Here is an 18,366-nt window from a genome sequence, read left to right as displayed (position 1 = left end):
TCCTGTTGAGTGTGCCTCCTCTTGAGATGCGACCGGAACGCCGGGAATTCTTTCCCGTTGAAAGCAGGGAAAGGATCCCTCATCTCGAGCTACGAGGGGGAAACTGGGCTCCTCTGGATGTGGGCGGGACCATCGTGCTTCCTCTCGAGTGGAGACGGGTATGGCGGTGAACTTCTTGACTTGCAGCAAGGGTGTGAAAGACCCTTTCGAAGTTCCAGAGGTTAGGTGTCATTAGTCTCCAGACGCCTCATCGGACATGGGCCTCATCTCGCCTGGAAGGGAGAACTTCCTGGATTTTCTCGAGTTGCGGCAGGTGTTCTCGAGTTACGACGGGGACCTCAGGGACCCGCCCTGGTGGCCTCAGGAGAGGCCAGTCCCCATGCGAGTTGCTAGGGGGCCTCTCGGGATTCCTCTCCCGTCGATACCGGGGCCAAAAACCTTGTGTGGAGTCAGGGCCGGAACCGAGGATTCCTCTCAGGGGCTGACATGGATCTTTGGGTACTTCTGGAGTCTCCCCAGGGGAGTCAGGCCTCGTCTCGAGTGGGGGCATGCACGTGCGCTTTCCTTCCAGGCTGGAGCAGCAATGTCACGCTTCCCGTCGCGTGGATCAAAGGATCTGTGGTTTTCCCTCGAGGCTTTCCCTCGAGGCTTTCCCACTGGGCTGTCCCACGTGCCACCGTGGTGTGAGTCGATCCTCGGCGTGAAAGATGAGCCAGTGCAGGGCAAAGAGGTTCCTCTGGAATGGACTGAGACATCTGGGGGACTCTTGGCATGGTGGTACGACCATGGAGTTCCTCTCGCCTTTCCTGTTGAGAGTGCCTCCTCTTGAGATGCGACGGGAACGCCGGGAATTCTTTCCCGTTGAAAGCAGGGAAAGGATCCCTCATCTCGAGCTACGAGGGGGAAACGGGGCTCCTCTGGATGTGGGCGGGACCATCGTGCTTCCTCTCGAGTGGAGAAGGGTATGGCGGTGAACTTCTTGAGTTGCAGCAAGGGTTTGAAAGACCCTTTCGAAGTTCCAGAGGTTAGGTGTCATTAGTCTCCAGAGGCCTCATCGGAAATAGGCCTCATCTCGCCTGGAAGGTAGAACTTCCTGGATTTTCTCGAGTTGCGGCAGGTGTTCTCGAGTTACGACGGGGACCTCAGGGACCCGCCCTGGTGGCCTCAGGAGAGGCCAGTCCCCATGCGAGTTGCTAGGGGGCCTCTCGGGATTCCTCTCCCGTCGATACCGGGGCCAAAAACCTTGTGTGGAGTCAGGGCCGGAACCGAGGATTCCTCTCAGGGGCTGACATGGATCTTTGGGTACTTCTGGAGTCTCCCCAGGGGAGTCAGGCCTCGTCTCGAGTGGGGGCATCACGTGCGCTTTCCTTCCAGGCTGGAGCAGCAATGTCACGCTTCCCGTCGCGTGGATCAAAGGATCTGCGGTTTTCCCTCGAGGCTTTCCCTCGAGGCTTTCCCACTGGGCTGTCCCACGTGCCACCGTGGTGTGAGTCGATCCTCGGCGTGAAAGATGAGCCAGTGCAGGGCAAAGAGGTTCCTCTGGAATGGACTGAGACATCTGGGGGACTCTTGGCATGGTGGTACGACCATGGAGTTCCTCTCGCCTTTCCTGTTGAGAGTGCCTCCTCTTGAGATGCGACGGGAACGCCGGGAATTCTTTCCCGTTGAAAGCAGGGAAAGGATCCCTCATCTCGAGCTACGAGGGGGAAACGGGGCTCCTCTGGATGTGGGCGGGACCATCGTGCTTCCTCTCGAGTGGAGAAGGGTATGGCGGTGAACTTCTTGAGTTGCAGCAAGGGTTTGAAAGACCCTTTCGAAGTTCCAGAGGTTAGGTGTCATTAGTCTCCAGACGCCTCATCGGAAATAGGCCTCATCTCGCCTGGAAGGGAGAACTTCCTGGATTTTCTCGAGTTGCGGCAGGTGTTCTCGAGTTACGACGGGGACCTCAGGGACCCGCCCTGGTGGCCTCAGGAGAGGCCAGTCCCCATGCGAGTTGCTAGGGTGCCTCTCGGGATTCCTCTCCCGTCGATACCGGGGACAAAAACCTTGTGTGGAGTCAGGGCCGGAACCGAGGATTCCTCTCAGGGGCTGACATGGATCTTTGGGAACTTCTGGAGTCTCCCCAGGGGAGTCAGGCCTCGTCTCGAGTGGGGGCATGCACGTGCGCTTTCCTTCCAGGCTGTAGCAGCAATGTCACGCTTCCCGTCACGTGGATCAAAGGATCTGTGGTTTTCCCTCGAGGCTTTCCCTCGAGGCTTTCCCTCGAGGCTTTCCCACAGGGCTGTCCCACGTGCCACCGTGTTGTGAGTCGATCCTCGGCATGAAAGATGAGCCAGTGCAGGGCAAAGAGGTTCCTCTGGAATGGACTGAGACATCTGGGGGACTCTTGGAATGGTGGTACGACCATGGAGTTCCTCTCGCCTTTCCTGTTGAGAGTGCCTCCTCTTGAGATGCCACGGGAACGCCGGGAATTCTTTCCCGTTGAAAGCAGGGACACGATCCCTCATCTCGAGCTACGAGGGGGAAACGGGGCTCCTCTGGATGTGGGCGGGCCATCGTGCTTCATCTCGAGTGGAGATGGGTACGGCGGTGAACTTCTTGAGTTGCAGCCAGGGTGTGAAAGACTCTTTCGAAGTTCCAGAGGTTAGGTGTCATTAGTCTCCAGACGCCTCATCGGAAATAGGCCTCATCTCACCTGGAAGGGAGAACTTCCTGGATTTTCTCGAGTTGCGGCAGGTGTTCTCGAGTTACGACGGGGACCTCAGGGACCCGCCCTGGTGGCCTCAGGAGAGGCCAGTCCCCATGCGAGTTGCTAGGGGGCCTCTCGGGATTCCTCTCCCGTCGATACCGGGGCCAAAAACCTTGTGTGGAGTCAGGGCCGGAACCGAGGATTCCTCTCAGGGGCTGACATGGATCTTTGGGTACTTCTGGACTCTCCCCAGGGGAGTCAGGCCTCGTCTCGAGTGGGGGCATGCACGTGCGCTTTCCTTCCAGGCTGTAGCAGCAATGTCACGCTTCCCGTGGCGTGGATCAAAGGATCTGTGGTTTTCCCTCGAGGGTTTCCCTCGAGGCTTTCCCACAGGGCTCTCCCACGTGCCACCGTGGTGTGAGTCGATCCTCGGCGTGAAAGATGAGCCAGTGCAGGGCAAAGAGGTTCCTCTGGAATGGACTGAGACATCTGGGGGACTCTTGGCATGGTGGTACGACCATGGAGTTCCTCTCGCCTTTCCTGTTGAGAGTGCCTCCTCTTGAGATGCGACCGGAACGCCGGGAATTCTTTCCCGTTGAAAGCAGGGAAAGGATCCCTCATCTCGAGCTACGAGGGGGAAACGGGGCTCCTCTGGATGTGGGCGGGACCATCGTGCTTCCTCTCGAGTGGAGACGGGTATGGCGGTGAACTTCTTGACTTGCAGCAAGGGTGTGAAAGACCCTTTCGAAGTTCCAGAGGTTAGGTGTCATTAGTCTCCAGACGCCTCATCGGAAATGGGCCTCATCTCTCCTGGAAGGGAGAACTTCCTGGATTTTCTCGAGTTGCGGCAGGTGTTCTCGAGTTACGACGGGGACCTCAGGGACCGGCCCTGGTGGCCTCAGGAGTGGCCAGTCCCCATGCGAGTTGCTAGGGGGCCTCTCGGGATTCCTCTCCCGTCGATACCGGGGCCAAAAACCTTGTGTGGAGTCAGGGCCGGAACCGAGGATTCCTCTCAGGGGCTGACATGGATCTCTGGGTACTTCTGGAGTCTCCCCAGGGGAGTCAGGCCTCGTCTCGAGTGGGGGCATGCACGTGCGCTTTCCTTCCAGGCTGTAGCAGCAATGTCACGCTTCCCGTCGCGTGGATCAAAGGATCTGTGGTTTTCCCTCGAGGCTTTCCCTCAAGGCTTTCCCTCAGGGCTGTCGCACGTGCCACCGCGGTGTGAGTCGATCCTCGGCGTGAAAGATGAGCCAGTGCAGGGCATAGAGTTTCCTATGGAATGGACTGAGACATCTGGGGGACTCTTGGCATGGTGGTACGACCATGGAGTTCCTCTCGCCTTTCCTGTTGAGAGTGCCTCCACTTGAGATGCGACGGGAACGCCGGGAATTCTTTCCCGTTGAAAGCAGGGAAAGGATCCCTCATCTCGAGCTACGAGGGGGAAACGGGGCTCCTCTGGATGTGGGCGGGACCATCGTGCTTCCTCTCGAGTGGAGACGGGTATGGCGGTGAACTTCTTGAGTTGCAGCAAGGGTGTGAAAGACCCTTTCGAAGTTCCAGAGCTTAGGTGTCATTAGTCTCCAGACGCCTCATCGGAAATAGGCCTCATCTCGCCTGGAAGGGAGAACTTCCTGGATTTTCTCGAGTTGCGGCAGGTGTTCTCGAGTTACGACGGGGACCTCAGGGACCCGCCCTGGTGGCCTCAAGAGAGGCCAGTCCCCATGCGAGTTGCTAGGGAGCCTCTCGAGATTACTCTCCCGTCGATACCTGGGCCAAAAAACTTGTGTGGAGTCAGGGCCTGAACCGAGGTTTCCTCTCAGGGGCTGACATGGATCGTTGGGAACTTCTGGAGTCTCCCCAGGGGAGTCAGGCCTCGTCTCGAGTGGGGGCATGCACGTGCGCTTTCCTTCCAGGCTGTAGCAGCAATGTCACGCTTCCCGTCACGTGGATCAAAGGATCTGTGGTTTTCCCTCGAGGCTTTCCCTCGAGGCTTTCCCTCGAGGCTTTCCCACAGGGCTGTCCCACGTGCCACCGTGGTGTGAGTCGATCCTCGGCGTGAAAGATGAGCCAGTGCAGGGCAAAGAGGTTCCTCTGGAATGGACTGAGACATCTGGGGGACTCTTGGAATGGTGGTACGACCATGGAGTTCCTCTCGCCTTTCCTGTTGAGAGTGCCTCCTCTTGAGATGCCACGGGAACGCCGGGAATTCTTTCCCGTTGAAAGCAGGGAAACGATCCCTCATCTCGAGCTACGAGGGGGAAACGGGGCTCCTCTGGATGTCGGCGGGCCATCGTGCTTCATCTCGAGTGGAGATGGGTACGGCGGTGAACTTCTTGAGTTGCAGCCAGGGTGTGAAAGACTCTTTCGAAGTTCCAGAGGTTAGGTGTCATTAGTCTCCAGACGCCTCATCGGAAATAGGCCTCATCTCACCTGGAAGGGAGAACTGCCTGGATTTTCTCGAGTTGCGGCAGGTGTTCTCGAGTTACGACGGGGACCTCAGGGACCCGCCCTGGTGGCCTCAGGAGAGGCCAGTCCCCATGGGAGTTGCTAGGGGGCCTCTCGGGATTCCTCTCCCGTCGATACCGGGGCCAAAAACCTTGTGTGGAGTCAGGGCCGGAACCGAGGATTCCTCTCAGGGGCTGACATGGATCTTTGGGTACTTCTGGACTCTCCCCAGGGGAGTCAGGCCTCGTCTCGAGTGGGGGCATGCACGTGCGCTTTCCTTCCAGGCTGTAGCAGCAATGTCACGCTTCCCGTCGCGTGGATCAAAGGATCTGTGGTTTTCCCTCGAGGGTTTCCCTCGAGGCTTTCCCACAGGGCTCTCCCACGTGCCACCGTGGTGTGAGTCGATCCTCGGCGTGAAAGATGAGCCAGTGCAGGGCAAAGAGGTTCCTCTGGAATGGACTGAGACATCTGGGGGACTCTTGGAATGGTGGTACGACCATGGAGTTCCTCTCGCCTTTCCTGTTGAGAGTGCCTTCTCTTGAGATGCAACAGGAACGCCGGGAATTCATTCCCGTTGAAAGCAGGGAAAGGATCCCTCATCTCGAGCTACGAGGGGGAAACGGGGCTCCTCTGGATGGGGGCGGGACCATCGTGCTTCCTCTCAAGTGGAGACGGGTAAGGCGGTGAACTTCTAGAGTTGCAGCAAGGGTGTGAAAGACCCTTTCGAAGTTCCAGAGCTTAGGTGTCATTAGTCTCCAGACGACTCATCGGAAATAGGCCTCATCTCGCCTGGAAGGGAGAACTTCCTGGATTTTCTCGAGTTGCGGCAGGTGTTCTCGAGTTACGACGGGGACCTCAGGGACCCGCCCTGGTGGCCTCAGGAGAGGCCAGTCCCCATGCGAGTTGCTAGGGGGCCTCTCGGGATTCCTCTCCCGTCGATACCGGGGCCAAAAACCTTGTGTGGAGTCAGGGCCAGAACCGAGGATTCCTCTCAGGGGCTGACATGGATCTTTGGGTACTTCTGGAGTCTCCCCAGGGGAGTCAGGCCTCGTCTCGAGTGGGGGCATCACGTGCGCTTTCCTTCCAGGCTGGAGCAGCAATGTCACGCTTCCCGTCGCGTGGATCAAAGGATCTGTGGTTTTCCCTCGAGGCTTTCCCTCGAGGCTTTCCCACTGGGCTGTCCCACGTGCCACCGTGGTGTGAGTCGATCCTCGGCGTGAAAGATGAGCCAGTGCAGGGCAAAGAGGTTCCTCTGGAATGGACTGAGACATCTGGGGGACTCTTGGCATGGTGGTACGACCATGGAGTTCCTCTCGCCTTTCCTGTTGAGAGTGCCTCCTCTTGAGATGCGACGGGAACGCCGGGAATTCTTTCCCGTTGAAAGCAGGGAAAGGATCCCTCATCTCGAGCTACGAGGGGGAAACGGGGCTCCTCTGGATGTGGGCGGGACCATCGTGCTTCCTCTCGAGTGGAGAAGGGTATGGCGGTGAACTTCTTGAGTTGCAGCAAGGGTTTGAAAGACCCTTTCGAAGTTCCAGAGGTTAGGTGTCATTAGTCTCCAGACGCCTCATCGGAAATAGGCCTCATCTCGCCTGGAAGGGAGAACTTCCTGGATTTTCTCGAGTTGCGGCAGGTGTTCTCGAGTTACGACGGGGACCTCAGGGACCCGCCCTGGTGGCCTCAGGAGAGGCCAGTCCCCATGCGAGTTGCTAGGGTGCCTCTCGGGATTCCTCTCCCGTCGATACCGGGGACAAAAACCTTGTGTGGAGTCAGGGCCGGAACCGAGGATTCCTCTCAGGGGCTGACATGGATCTTTGGGAACTTCTGGAGTCTCCCCAGGGGAGTCAGGCCTCGTCTCGAGTGGGGGCATGCACGTGCGCTTTCCTTCCAGGCTGTAGCAGCAATGTCACGCTTCCCGTCACGTGGATCAAAGGATCTGTGGTTTTCCCTCGAGGCTTTCCCTCGAGGCTTTCCCTCGAGGCTTTCCCACAGGGCTGTCCCACGTGCCACCGTGGTGTGAGTCGATCCTCGGCGTGAAAGATGAGCCAGTGCAGGGCAAAGAGGTTCCTCTGGAATGGACTGAGACATATGGGGGACTCTTGGCATGGTGGTACGACCATGGAGTTCCTCTCGCCTTTCCTGTTGAGAGTGCCTCCTCTTGAGATGCGACCGGAACGCCGGGAATTCTTTCCCGTTGAAAGCAGGGAAAGGATCCCTCATCTCGAGCTACGAGGGGGAAACTGGGCTCCTCTGGATGTGGGCGGGACCATCGTGCTTCCTCTCGAGTGGAGACGGGTATGGCGGTGAACTTCTTGACTTGCAGCAAGGGTGTGAAAGACCCTTTCGAAGTTCCAGAGGTTTGGTGTCATTAGTCTCCAGACGCCTCATCGGAAATGGGCCTCATCTCGCCTGGAAGGGAGAACTTCCTGGATTTTCTCGAGTTGCGGCAGGTGTTCTCGAGTTACGACGGGGACCTCAGGGACCCGCCCTGGTGGCCTCAGGAGAGGCCAGTCCCCATGCGAGTTGCTAGGGGGCCTCTCGGGATTCCTCTCCCGTCGATACCGGGGCCAAAAACCTTGTGTGGAGTCAGGGCCGGAACCGAGGATTCCTCTCAGGGGCTGACATGGATCTTTGGGTACTTCTGGAGTCTCCCCAGGGGAGTCAGGCCTCGTCTCGAGTGGGGGCATCACGTGCGCTTTCCTTCCAGGCTGGAGCAGCAATGTCACGCTTCCCGTCGCGTGGATCAAAGGATCTGCGGTTTTCCCTCGAGGCTTTCCCTCGAGGCTTTCCCACTGGGCTGTCCCACGTGCCACCGTGGTGTGAGTCGATCCTCGGCGTGAAAGATGAGCCAGTGCAGGGCAAAGAGGTTCCTCTGGAATGGACTGAGACATCTGGGGGACTCTTGGCATGGTGGTACGACCATGGAGTTCCTCTCGCCTTTCCTGTTGAGAGTGCCTCCTCTTGAGATGCGACGGGAACGCCGGGAATTCTTTCCCGTTGAAAGCAGGGAAAGGATCCCTCATCTCGAGCTACGAGGGGGAAACGGGGCTCCTCTGGATGTGGGCGGGACCATCGTGCTTCCTCTCGAGTGGAGAAGGGTATGGCGGTGAACTTCTTGAGTTGCAGCAAGGGTTTGAAAGACCCTTTCGAAGTTCCAGAGGTTAGGTGTCATTAGTCTCCAGACGCCTCATCGGAAATAGGCCTCATCTCGCCTGGAAGGGAGAACTTCCTGGATTTTCTCGAGTTGCGGCAGGTGTTCTCGAGTTACGACGGGGACCTCAGGGACCCGCCCTGGTGGCCTCAGGAGAGGCCAGTCCCCATGCGAGTTGCTAGGGTGCCTCTCGGGATTCCTCTCCCGTCGATACCGGGGACAAAAACCTTGTGTGGAGTCAGGGCCGGAACCGAGGATTCCTCTCAGGGGCTGACATGGATCTTTGGGAACTTCTGGAGTCTCCCCAGGGGAGTCAGGCCTCGTCTCGAGTGGCGGCATGCACGTGCGCTTTCCTTCCAGGCTGTAGCAGCAATGTTACGCTTCCCGTGGCGTGGATCAAAGGATCTGTGGTTTTCCCTCGAGGGTTTCCCTCGAGGCTTTCCCACAGGGCTCTCCCACGTGCCACCGTGGTGTGAGTCGATCCTCGGCGTGAAAGATGAGCCAGTGCAGGGCAAAGAGGTTCCTCTGGAATGGACTGAGACATCTGGGGGACTCTTGGCATGGTGGTACGACCATGGAGTTCCTCTCGCCTTTCCTGTTGAGAGTGCCTCCTCTTGAGATGCGACCGGAACGCCGGGAATTCTTTCCCGTTGAAAGCAGGGAAAGGATCCCTCATCTCGAGCTACGAGGGGGAAACGGGGCTCCTCTGGATGTGGGCGGGACCATCGTGCTTCCTCTCGAGTGGAGACGGGTATGGCGGTGAACTTCTTGACTTGCAGCAAGGGTGTGAAAGACCCTTTCGAAGTTCCAGAGGTTAGGTGTCATTAGTCTCCAGACGCCTCATCGGAAATGGGCCTCATCTCTCCTGGAAGGGAGAACTTCCTGGATTTTCTCGAGTTGCGGCAGGTGTTCTCGAGTTACGACGGGGACCTCAGGGACCGGCCCTGGTGGCCTCAGGAGTGGCCAGTCCCCATGCGAGTTGCTAGGGGGCCTCTCGGGATTCCTCTCCCGTCGATACCGGGGCCAAAAACCTTGTGTGGAGTCAGGGCCGGAACCGAGGATTCCTCTCAGGGGCTGACATGGATCTCTGGGTACTTCTGGAGTCTCCCCAGGGGAGTCAGGCCTCGTCTCGAGTGGGGGCATGCACGTGCGCTTTCCTTCCAGGCTGTAGCAGCAATGTCACGCTTCCCGTCGCGTGGATCAAAGGATCTGTGGTTTTCCCTCGAGGCTTTCCCTCAAGGCTTTCCCTCAGGGCTGTCGCACGTGCCACCGCGGTGTGAGTCGATCCTCGGCGTGAAAGATGAGCCAGTGCAGGGCATAGAGTTTCCTATGGAATGGACTGAGACATCTGGGGGACTCTTGGCATGGTGGTACGACCATGGAGTTCCTCTCGCCTTTCCTGTTGAGAGTGCCTCCACTTGAGATGCGACGGGAACGCCGGGAATTCTTTCCCGTTGAAAGCAGGGAAAGGATCCCTCATCTCGAGCTACGAGGGGGAAACGGGGCTCCTCTGGATGTGGGCGGGACCATCGTGCTTCCTCTCGAGTGGAGACGGGTATGGCGGTGAACTTCTTGAGTTGCAGCAAGGGTGTGAAAGACCCTTTCGAAGTTCCAGAGCTTAGGTGTCATTAGTCTCCAGACGCCTCATCGGAAATAGGCCTCATCTCGCCTGGAAGGGAGAACTTCCTGGATTTTCTCGAGTTGCGGCAGGTGTTCTCGAGTTACGACGGGGACCTCAGGGACCCGCCCTGGTGGCCTCAAGAGAGGCCAGTCCCCATGCGAGTTGCTAGGGAGCCTCTCGAGATTACTCTCCCGTCGATACCTGGGCCAAAAAACTTGTGTGGAGTCAGGGCCTGAACCGAGGTTTCCTCTCAGGGGCTGACATGGATCGTTGGGAACTTCTGGAGTCTCCCCAGGGGAGTCAGGCCTCGTCTCGAGTGGGGGCATGCACGTGCGCTTTCCTTCCAGGCTGTAGCAGCAATGTCACGCTTCCCGTCACGTGGATCAAAGGATCTGTGGTTTTCCCTCGAGGCTTTCCCTCGAGGCTTTCCCTCGAGGCTTTCCCACAGGGCTGTCCCACGTGCCACCGTGGTGTGAGTCGATCCTCGGCGTGAAAGATGAGCCAGTGCAGGGCAAAGAGGTTCCTCTGGAATGGACTGAGACATCTGGGGGACTCTTGGAATGGTGGTACGACCATGGAGTTCCTCTCGCCTTTCCTGTTGAGAGTGCCTCCTCTTGAGATGCCACGGGAACGCCGGGAATTCTTTCCCGTTGAAAGCAGGGAAACGATCCCTCATCTCGAGCTACGAGGGGGAAACGGGGCTCCTCTGGATGTCGGCGGGCCATCGTGCTTCATCTCGAGTGGAGATGGGTACGGCGGTGAACTTCTTGAGTTGCAGCCAGGGTGTGAAAGACTCTTTCGAAGTTCCAGAGGTTAGGTGTCATTAGTCTCCAGACGCCTCATCGGAAATAGGCCTCATCTCACCTGGAAGGGAGAACTGCCTGGATTTTCTCGAGTTGCGGCAGGTGTTCTCGAGTTACGACGGGGACCTCAGGGACCCGCCCTGGTGGCCTCAGGAGAGGCCAGTCCCCATGGGAGTTGCTAGGGGGCCTCTCGGGATTCCTCTCCCGTCGATACCGGGGCCAAAAACCTTGTGTGGAGTCAGGGCCGGAACCGAGGATTCCTCTCAGGGGCTGACATGGATCTTTGGGTACTTCTGGACTCTCCCCAGGGGAGTCAGGCCTCGTCTCGAGTGGGGGCATGCACGTGCGCTTTCCTTCCAGGCTGTAGCAGCAATGTCACGCTTCCCGTCGCGTGGATCAAAGGATCTGTGGTTTTCCCTCGAGGGTTTCCCTCGAGGCTTTCCCACAGGGCTCTCCCACGTGCCACCGTGGTGTGAGTCGATCCTCGGCGTGAAAGATGAGCCAGTGCAGGGCAAAGAGGTTCCTCTGGAATGGACTGAGACATCTGGGGGACTCTTGGAATGGTGGTACGACCATGGAGTTCCTCTCGCCTTTCCTGTTGAGAGTGCCTTCTCTTGAGATGCAACAGGAACGCCGGGAATTCATTCCCGTTGAAAGCAGGGAAAGGATCCCTCATCTCGAGCTACGAGGGGGAAACGGGGCTCCTCTGGATGGGGGCGGGACCATCGTGCTTCCTCTCAAGTGGAGACGGGTAAGGCGGTGAACTTCTAGAGTTGCAGCAAGGGTGTGAAAGACCCTTTCGAAGTTCCAGAGCTTAGGTGTCATTAGTCTCCAGACGACTCATCGGAAATAGGCCTCATCTCGCCTGGAAGGGAGAACTTCCTGGATTTTCTCGAGTTGCGGCAGGTGTTCTCGAGTTACGACGGGGACCTCAGGGACCCGCCCTGGTGGCCTCAGGAGAGGCCAGTCCCCATGCGAGTTGCTAGGGGGCCTCTCGGGATTCCTCTCCCGTCGATACCGGGGCCAAAAACCTTGTGTGGAGTCAGGGCCAGAACCGAGGATTCCTCTCAGGGGCTGACATGGATCTTTGGGTACTTCTGGAGTCTCCCCAGGGGAGTCAGGCCTCGTCTCGAGTGGGGGCATCACGTGCGCTTTCCTTCCAGGCTGGAGCAGCAATGTCACGCTTCCCGTCGCGTGGATCAAAGGATCTGTGGTTTTCCCTCGAGGCTTTCCCTCGAGGCTTTCCCACTGGGCTGTCCCACGTGCCACCGTGGTGTGAGTCGATCCTCGGCGTGAAAGATGAGCCAGTGCAGGGCAAAGAGGTTCCTCTGGAATGGACTGAGACATCTGGGGGACTCTTGGCATGGTGGTACGACCATGGAGTTCCTCTCGCCTTTCCTGTTGAGAGTGCCTCCTCTTGAGATGCGACGGGAACGCCGGGAATTCTTTCCCGTTGAAAGCAGGGAAAGGATCCCTCATCTCGAGCTACGAGGGGGAAACGGGGCTCCTCTGGATGTGGGCGGGACCATCGTGCTTCCTCTCGAGTGGAGAAGGGTATGGCGGTGAACTTCTTGAGTTGCAGCAAGGGTTTGAAAGACCCTTTCGAAGTTCCAGAGGTTAGGTGTCATTAGTCTCCAGACGCCTCATCGGAAATAGGCCTCATCTCGCCTGGAAGGGAGAACTTCCTGGATTTTCTCGAGTTGCGGCAGGTGTTCTCGAGTTACGACGGGGACCTCAGGGACCCGCCCTGGTGGCCTCAGGAGAGGCCAGTCCCCATGCGAGTTGCTAGGGTGCCTCTCGGGATTCCTCTCCCGTCGATACCGGGGACAAAAACCTTGTGTGGAGTCAGGGCCGGAACCGAGGATTCCTCTCAGGGGCTGACATGGATCTTTGGGTACTTCTGGAGTCTCCCCAGGGGAGTCAGGCCTCGTCTCGAGTGGGGGCATCACGTGCGCTTTCCTTCCAGGCTGGAGCAGCAATGTCACGCTTCCCGTCGCGTGGATCAAAGGATCTGTGGTTTTCCCTCGAGGCTTTCCCTCGAGGCTTTCCCACTGGGCTGTCCCACGTGCCACCGTGGTGTGAGTCGATCCTCGGCGTGAAAGATGAGCCAGTGCAGGGCAAAGAGGTTCCTCTGGAATGGACTGAGACATCTGGGGGACTCTTGGCATGGTGGTACGACCATGGAGTTCCTCTCGCCTTTCCTGTTGAGAGTGCCTCCTCTTGAGATGCGACGGGAACGCCGGGAATTCTTTCCCGTTGAAAGCAGGGAAAGGATCCCTCATCTCGAGCTACGAGGGGGAAACGGGGCTCCTCTGGATGTGGGCGGGACCATCGTGCTTCCTCTCGAGTGGAGAAGGGTATGGCGGTGAACTTCTTGAGTTGCAGCAATGGTTTGAAAGACCCTTTCGAAGTTCCAGAGGTTAGGTGTCATTAGTCTCCAGACGCCTCATCGGAAATAGGCCTCATCTCGCCTGGAAGGGAGAACTTCCTGGATTTTCTCGAGTTGCGGCAGGTGTTCTCGAGTTACGACGGGGACCTCAGGGGCCCGCCCTGGTGGTCTCAGGAGAGGCCAGTCCCCATGCGAGTTGCTAGGGGGCCTCTCGGGATTCCTCTCCCGTCGATACCGGGGACAAAAACCTTGTGTGGAGTCAGGGCCGGAACCGAGGATTCCTCTCAGGGGCTGACATGGATCTTTGGGAACTTCTGGAGTCTCCCCAGGGGAGTCAGGCCTCGTCTCGAGTGGGGGCATGCACGTGCGCTTTCCTTCCAGGCTGTAGCAGCAATGTCACGCTTCCCGTCACGAGGATCAAAGGATCTGTGGTTTTCCCTCGAGGCTTTCCCTCGAGGCTTTCCCTCGAGGCTTTCCCACAGGGCTGTCCCACGTGCCACCGTGGTGTGAGTCGATCCTCGGCGTGAAAGATGAGCCAGTGCAGGGCAAAGAGGTTCCTCTGGAATGGACTGAGACATCTGGGGGACTCTTGGCATGGTGGTACGACCATGGAGTTCCTCTCGCCTTTCTTGTTGAGAGTGCCTCCTCTTGAGATGCGACGGGAACGCCGGGAATTCTTTCCCGTTGAAAGCAGGGAAAGGATCCCTCATCTCGAGCTACGAGGGGGAAACGGGGCTCCTCTGGATGGGGGCAGGACCATCGTGCTTCATCTCGAGTGGAGACGGGTAAGGCGGTGAACTTCTAGAGTTGCAGCAAGGGTGTGAAAGACCCTTTCGAAGTTCCAGAGCTTAGGTGTCATTAGTCTCCAGACGACTCATCGGAAATAGGCCTCATCTCGCCTGGAAGGGAGAACTTCCTGGATTTTCTCGAGTTGTGGCAGGTGTTCTCGAGTTACGACGGGGACCTCAGGGACCCGCCCTGGTGGCCTCAGGAGAGGCCAGTCCCCATGCGAGTTGCTAGGGGGCCTCTCGGGATTCCTCTCCCGTCGATACCGGGGCCAAAACCTTGTGTGGAGTCAGGGCCGGAACCGAGGATTCCTCTCAGGGGCTGACATGGATCTTTGGGTACTTCTGGAGTCTCCCCAGGGTAGTCAGGCCTCGTCTCGAGTGGGGGCATGCACGTGCGCTTTCCTTCCAGGCTGGAGCAGCAATGTCACGCTTCCCGTCGCGTCGATCAAAGGATCTGTGGTATTCCCTCGAGGCTTTCCCTCGAGGCTTTCCCACTGGGCTGTCCCACGTGCCACCGTGGTGTGAGTCGATCCTCGGCGTGAAACATGAGCCAGTGCAGGGCAAAGAGGTTCCTCTGGAATGGACTGAGACATCTGGGGGACTCTTGGCATGGTAGTACGACCATGGAGTTCCTCTCGCCTTTCCTGTTGAGAGTGCCTCCTCTTGAGATGCGACCGGAACGCCGGGAATTCTTTCCCGTTGAAAGCAGGGAAAGGATCCCTCATCTCGAGCTACGAGGGGGAAACGGGGCTCCTCTGGATGTGGGCGGGACCATCGTGCTTCCTCTCGAGTGGAGACGGGTATGGCGGTGAACTTCTTGAGTTGCAGCAAGGGTGTGAAAGACCCTTTCGAAGTTCCAGAGGTTAGGTGTCATTAGTCTCCAGACGCCTCATCGGAAATGGGCCTCATCTCGCCTGGAAGGGGGAACTTCCTGGATTTTCTCGAGTTGCGGCAGGTGTTCTCGAGTTACGACCGGGACCTCAGGGACCCGCCCTGGTGGCCTCAGGAGAGGCCAGTCCCCATGCGAGTTGCTAGGGGGCCTCTCGGGATTCCTCTCCCGTCGATACCGGGGCCAAAAACCTTGTGTGGAGTCAGGGCCGGAACCGAGGATTCCTCTCAGGGGCTGACATGGATCTTTGGGAACTTCTGGAGTCTCCCCAGGGGAGTCAGGCCTCGTCTCGAGTGGGGGCATGCACGTGCGCTTTCCTTCCAGGCTGTAGCAGCAATGTCACGCTTCCCGTCGCGTGGATCAAAGGATCTGTGGTTTTCCCTCGAGGCTTTCCCTCGAGGCTTTCCCACTGGGCTGTCCCACGTGCCACCGTGGTGTGAGTCGATCCTCGGCGTGAAAGATGAGCCAGTGCAGGGCAAAGAGGTTCCTCTGGAATGGACTGAGACATCTGGGGGACTCTTGGCATGGTGGTACGACCATGGAGTTCCTCTCGCCTTTCCTGTTGAGAGTGCCTCCTCTTGAGATGCGACGGGAACGCCGGGAATTCTTTCCCGTTGAAAGCAGGGAAAGGATCCCTCATCTCGAGCTACGAGGGGGAAACGGGGCTCCTCTGGATGTGGGCGGGACCATCGTGCTTCCTCTCGAGTGGAGAAGGGTATGGCGGTGAACTTCTTGAGTTGCAGCAAGGGTTTGAAAGACCCTTTCGAAGTTCCAGAGGTTAGGTGTCATTAGTCTCCAGACGCCTCATCGGAAATAGGCCTCATCTCGCCTGGAAGGGAGAACTTCCTGGATTTTCTCGAGTTGCGGCAGGTGTTCTCGAGTTACGACGGGGACCTCAGGGACCCGCCCTGGTGGCCTCAGGAGAGGCCAGTCCCCATGCGAGTTGCTAGGGGGCCTCTCGGGATTCCTCTCCCGTCGATACCGGGGACAAAAACCTTGTGTGGAGTCAGGGCCGGAACCGAGGATTCCTCTCAGGGGCTGACATGGATCTTTGGGAACTTCTGGAGTCTCCCCAGGGGAGTCAGGCCTCGTCTCGAGTGGGGGCATGCACGTGCGCTTTCCTTCCAGGCTGTAGCAGCAATGTCACGCTTCCCGTCACGTGGATCAAAGGATCTGTGGTTTTCCCTCGAGGCTTTCCCTCGAGGCTTTCCCTCGAGGCTTTCCCACAGGGCTGTCCCACGTGCCACCGTGGTGTGAGTCGATCCTCGGCGTGAAAGATGAGCCAGTGCAGGGCAAAGAGGTTCCTCTGGAATGGACTGAGACATCTGGGGGACTCTTGGCATGGTGGTACGACCATGGAGTTCCTCTCGCCTTTCCTGTTGAGAGTGCCTCCTCTTGAGATGCGACCGGAACGCCGGGAATTCTTTCCCGTTGAAAGCAGGGAAAGGATCCCTCATCTCGAGCTACGAGGGGGAAACTGGGCTCCTCTGGATGTGGGCGGGACCATCGTGCTTCCTCTCGAGTGGAGACGGGTATGGCGGTGAACTTCTTGACTTGCAGCAAGGGTGTGAAAGACCCTTTCGAAGTTCCAGAGGTTTGGTGTCATTAGTCTCCAGACGCCTCATCGGAAATGGGCCTCATCTCGCCTGGAAGGGAGAACTTCCTGGATTTTCTCGAGTTGCGGCAGGTGTTCTCGAGTTACGACGGGGACCTCAGGGACCCGCCCTGGTGGCCTCAGGAGAGGCCAGTCCCCATGCGAGTTGCTAGGGGGCCTCTCGGGATTCCTCTCCCGTCGATACCGGGGCCAAAAACCTTGTGTGGAGTCAGGGCCGGAACCGAGGATTCCTCTCAGGGGCTGACATGGATCTTTGGGTACTTCTGGAGTCTCCCCAGGGGAGTCAGGCCTCGTCTCGAGTGGGGGCATCACGTGCGCTTTCCTTCCAGGCTGGAGCAGCAATGTCACGCTTCCCGTCGCGTGGATCAAAGGATCTGCGGTTTTCCCTCGAGGCTTTCCCTCGAGGCTTTCCCACTGGGCTGTCCCACGCGCCACCGTGGTGTGAGTCGATCCTCGGCGTGAAAGATGAGCCAGTGCAGGGCAAAGAGGTTCCTCTGGAATGGACTGAGACATCTGGGGGACTCTTGGCATGGTGGTACGACCATGGAGTTCCTCTCGCCTTTCCTGTTGAGAGTGCCTCCTCTTGAGATGCGACGGGAACGCCGGGAATTCTTTCCCGTTGAAAGCAGGGAAAGGATCCCTCATCTCGAGCTACGAGGGGGAAACGGGGCTCCTCTGGATGTGGGCGGGACCATCGTGCTTCCTCTCGAGTGGAGAAGGGTATGGCGGTGAACTTCTTGAGTTGCAGCAAGGGTTTGAAAGACCCTTTCGAAGTTCCAGAGGTTAGGTGTCATTAGTCTCCAGACGCCTCATCAGAAATAGGCCTCATCTCGCCTGGAAGGGAGAACTTCCTGGATTTTCTCGAGTTGCGGCAGGTGTTCTCGAGTTACGACGGGGACCTCAGGGACCCGCCCTGGTGGCCTCAGGAGAGGCCAGTCCCCATGCGAGTTGCTAGGGTGCCTCTCGGGATTCCTCTCCCGTCGATACCGGGGACAAAAACCTTGTGTGGAGTCAGGGCCGGAACCGAGGATTCCTCTCAGGGGCTGACATGGATCTTTGGGAACTTCTGGAGTCTCCCCAGGGGAGTCAGGCCTCGTCTCGAGTGGGGGCATGCACGTGCGCTTTCCTTCCAGGCTGTAGCAGCAATGTTACGCTTCCCGTGGCGTGGATCAAAGGATCTGTGGTTTTCCCTCGAGGCTTTCCCTCGAGGCTTTCCCACAGGGCTCTCCCACGTGCCACCGTGGTGTGAGTCGATCCTCGGCGTGAAAGATGAGCCAGTGCAGGGCAAAGAGGTTCCTCTGGAATGGACTGAGACATCTGGGGGACTCTTGGCATGGTGGTACGACCATGGAGTTCCTCTCGCCTTTCCTGTTGAGAGTGCCTCCTCTTGAGATGCGACCGGAACGCCGGGAATTCTTTCCCGTTGAAAGCAGGGAAAGGATCCCTCATCTCGAGCTACGAGGGGGAAACGGGGCTCCTCTGGATGTGGGCGGGACCATCGTGCTTCCTCTCGAGTGGAGACGGGTATGGCGGTGAACTTCTTGACTTGCAGCAAGGGTGTGAAAGACCCTTTCGAAGTTCCAGAGGTTAGGTGTCATTAGTCTCCAGACGCCTCATCGGAAATGGGCCTCATCTCTCCTGGAAGGGAGAACTTCCTGGATTTTCTCGAGTTGCGGCAGGTGTTCTCGAGTTACGACGGGGACCTCAGGGACCGGCCCTGGTGGCCTCAGGAGAGGCCAGTCCCCATGCGAGTTGCTAGGGGGCCTCTCGGGATTCCTCTCCCGTCGATACCGGGGCCAAAAACCTTGTGTGGAGTCAGGGCCGGAACCGAGGATTCCTCTCAGGGGCTGACATGGATCTTTGGGTACTTCTGGAGTCTCCCCAGGGGAGTCAGGCCTCGTCTCGAGTGGGGGCATCACGTGCGCTTTCCTTCCAGGCTGGAGCAGCAATGTCACGCTTCCCGTCGCGTGGATCAA

Source organism: Capricornis sumatraensis, chromosome X, assembly GCF_032405125.1.
Source record: "Capricornis sumatraensis isolate serow.1 chromosome X, serow.2, whole genome shotgun sequence".
Taxonomy (NCBI): domain Eukaryota; kingdom Metazoa; phylum Chordata; class Mammalia; order Artiodactyla; family Bovidae; genus Capricornis; species Capricornis sumatraensis.
The sequence above is the reverse complement of the archived record's forward strand: the minus strand, read 5'-3'. Positions refer to the sequence as shown.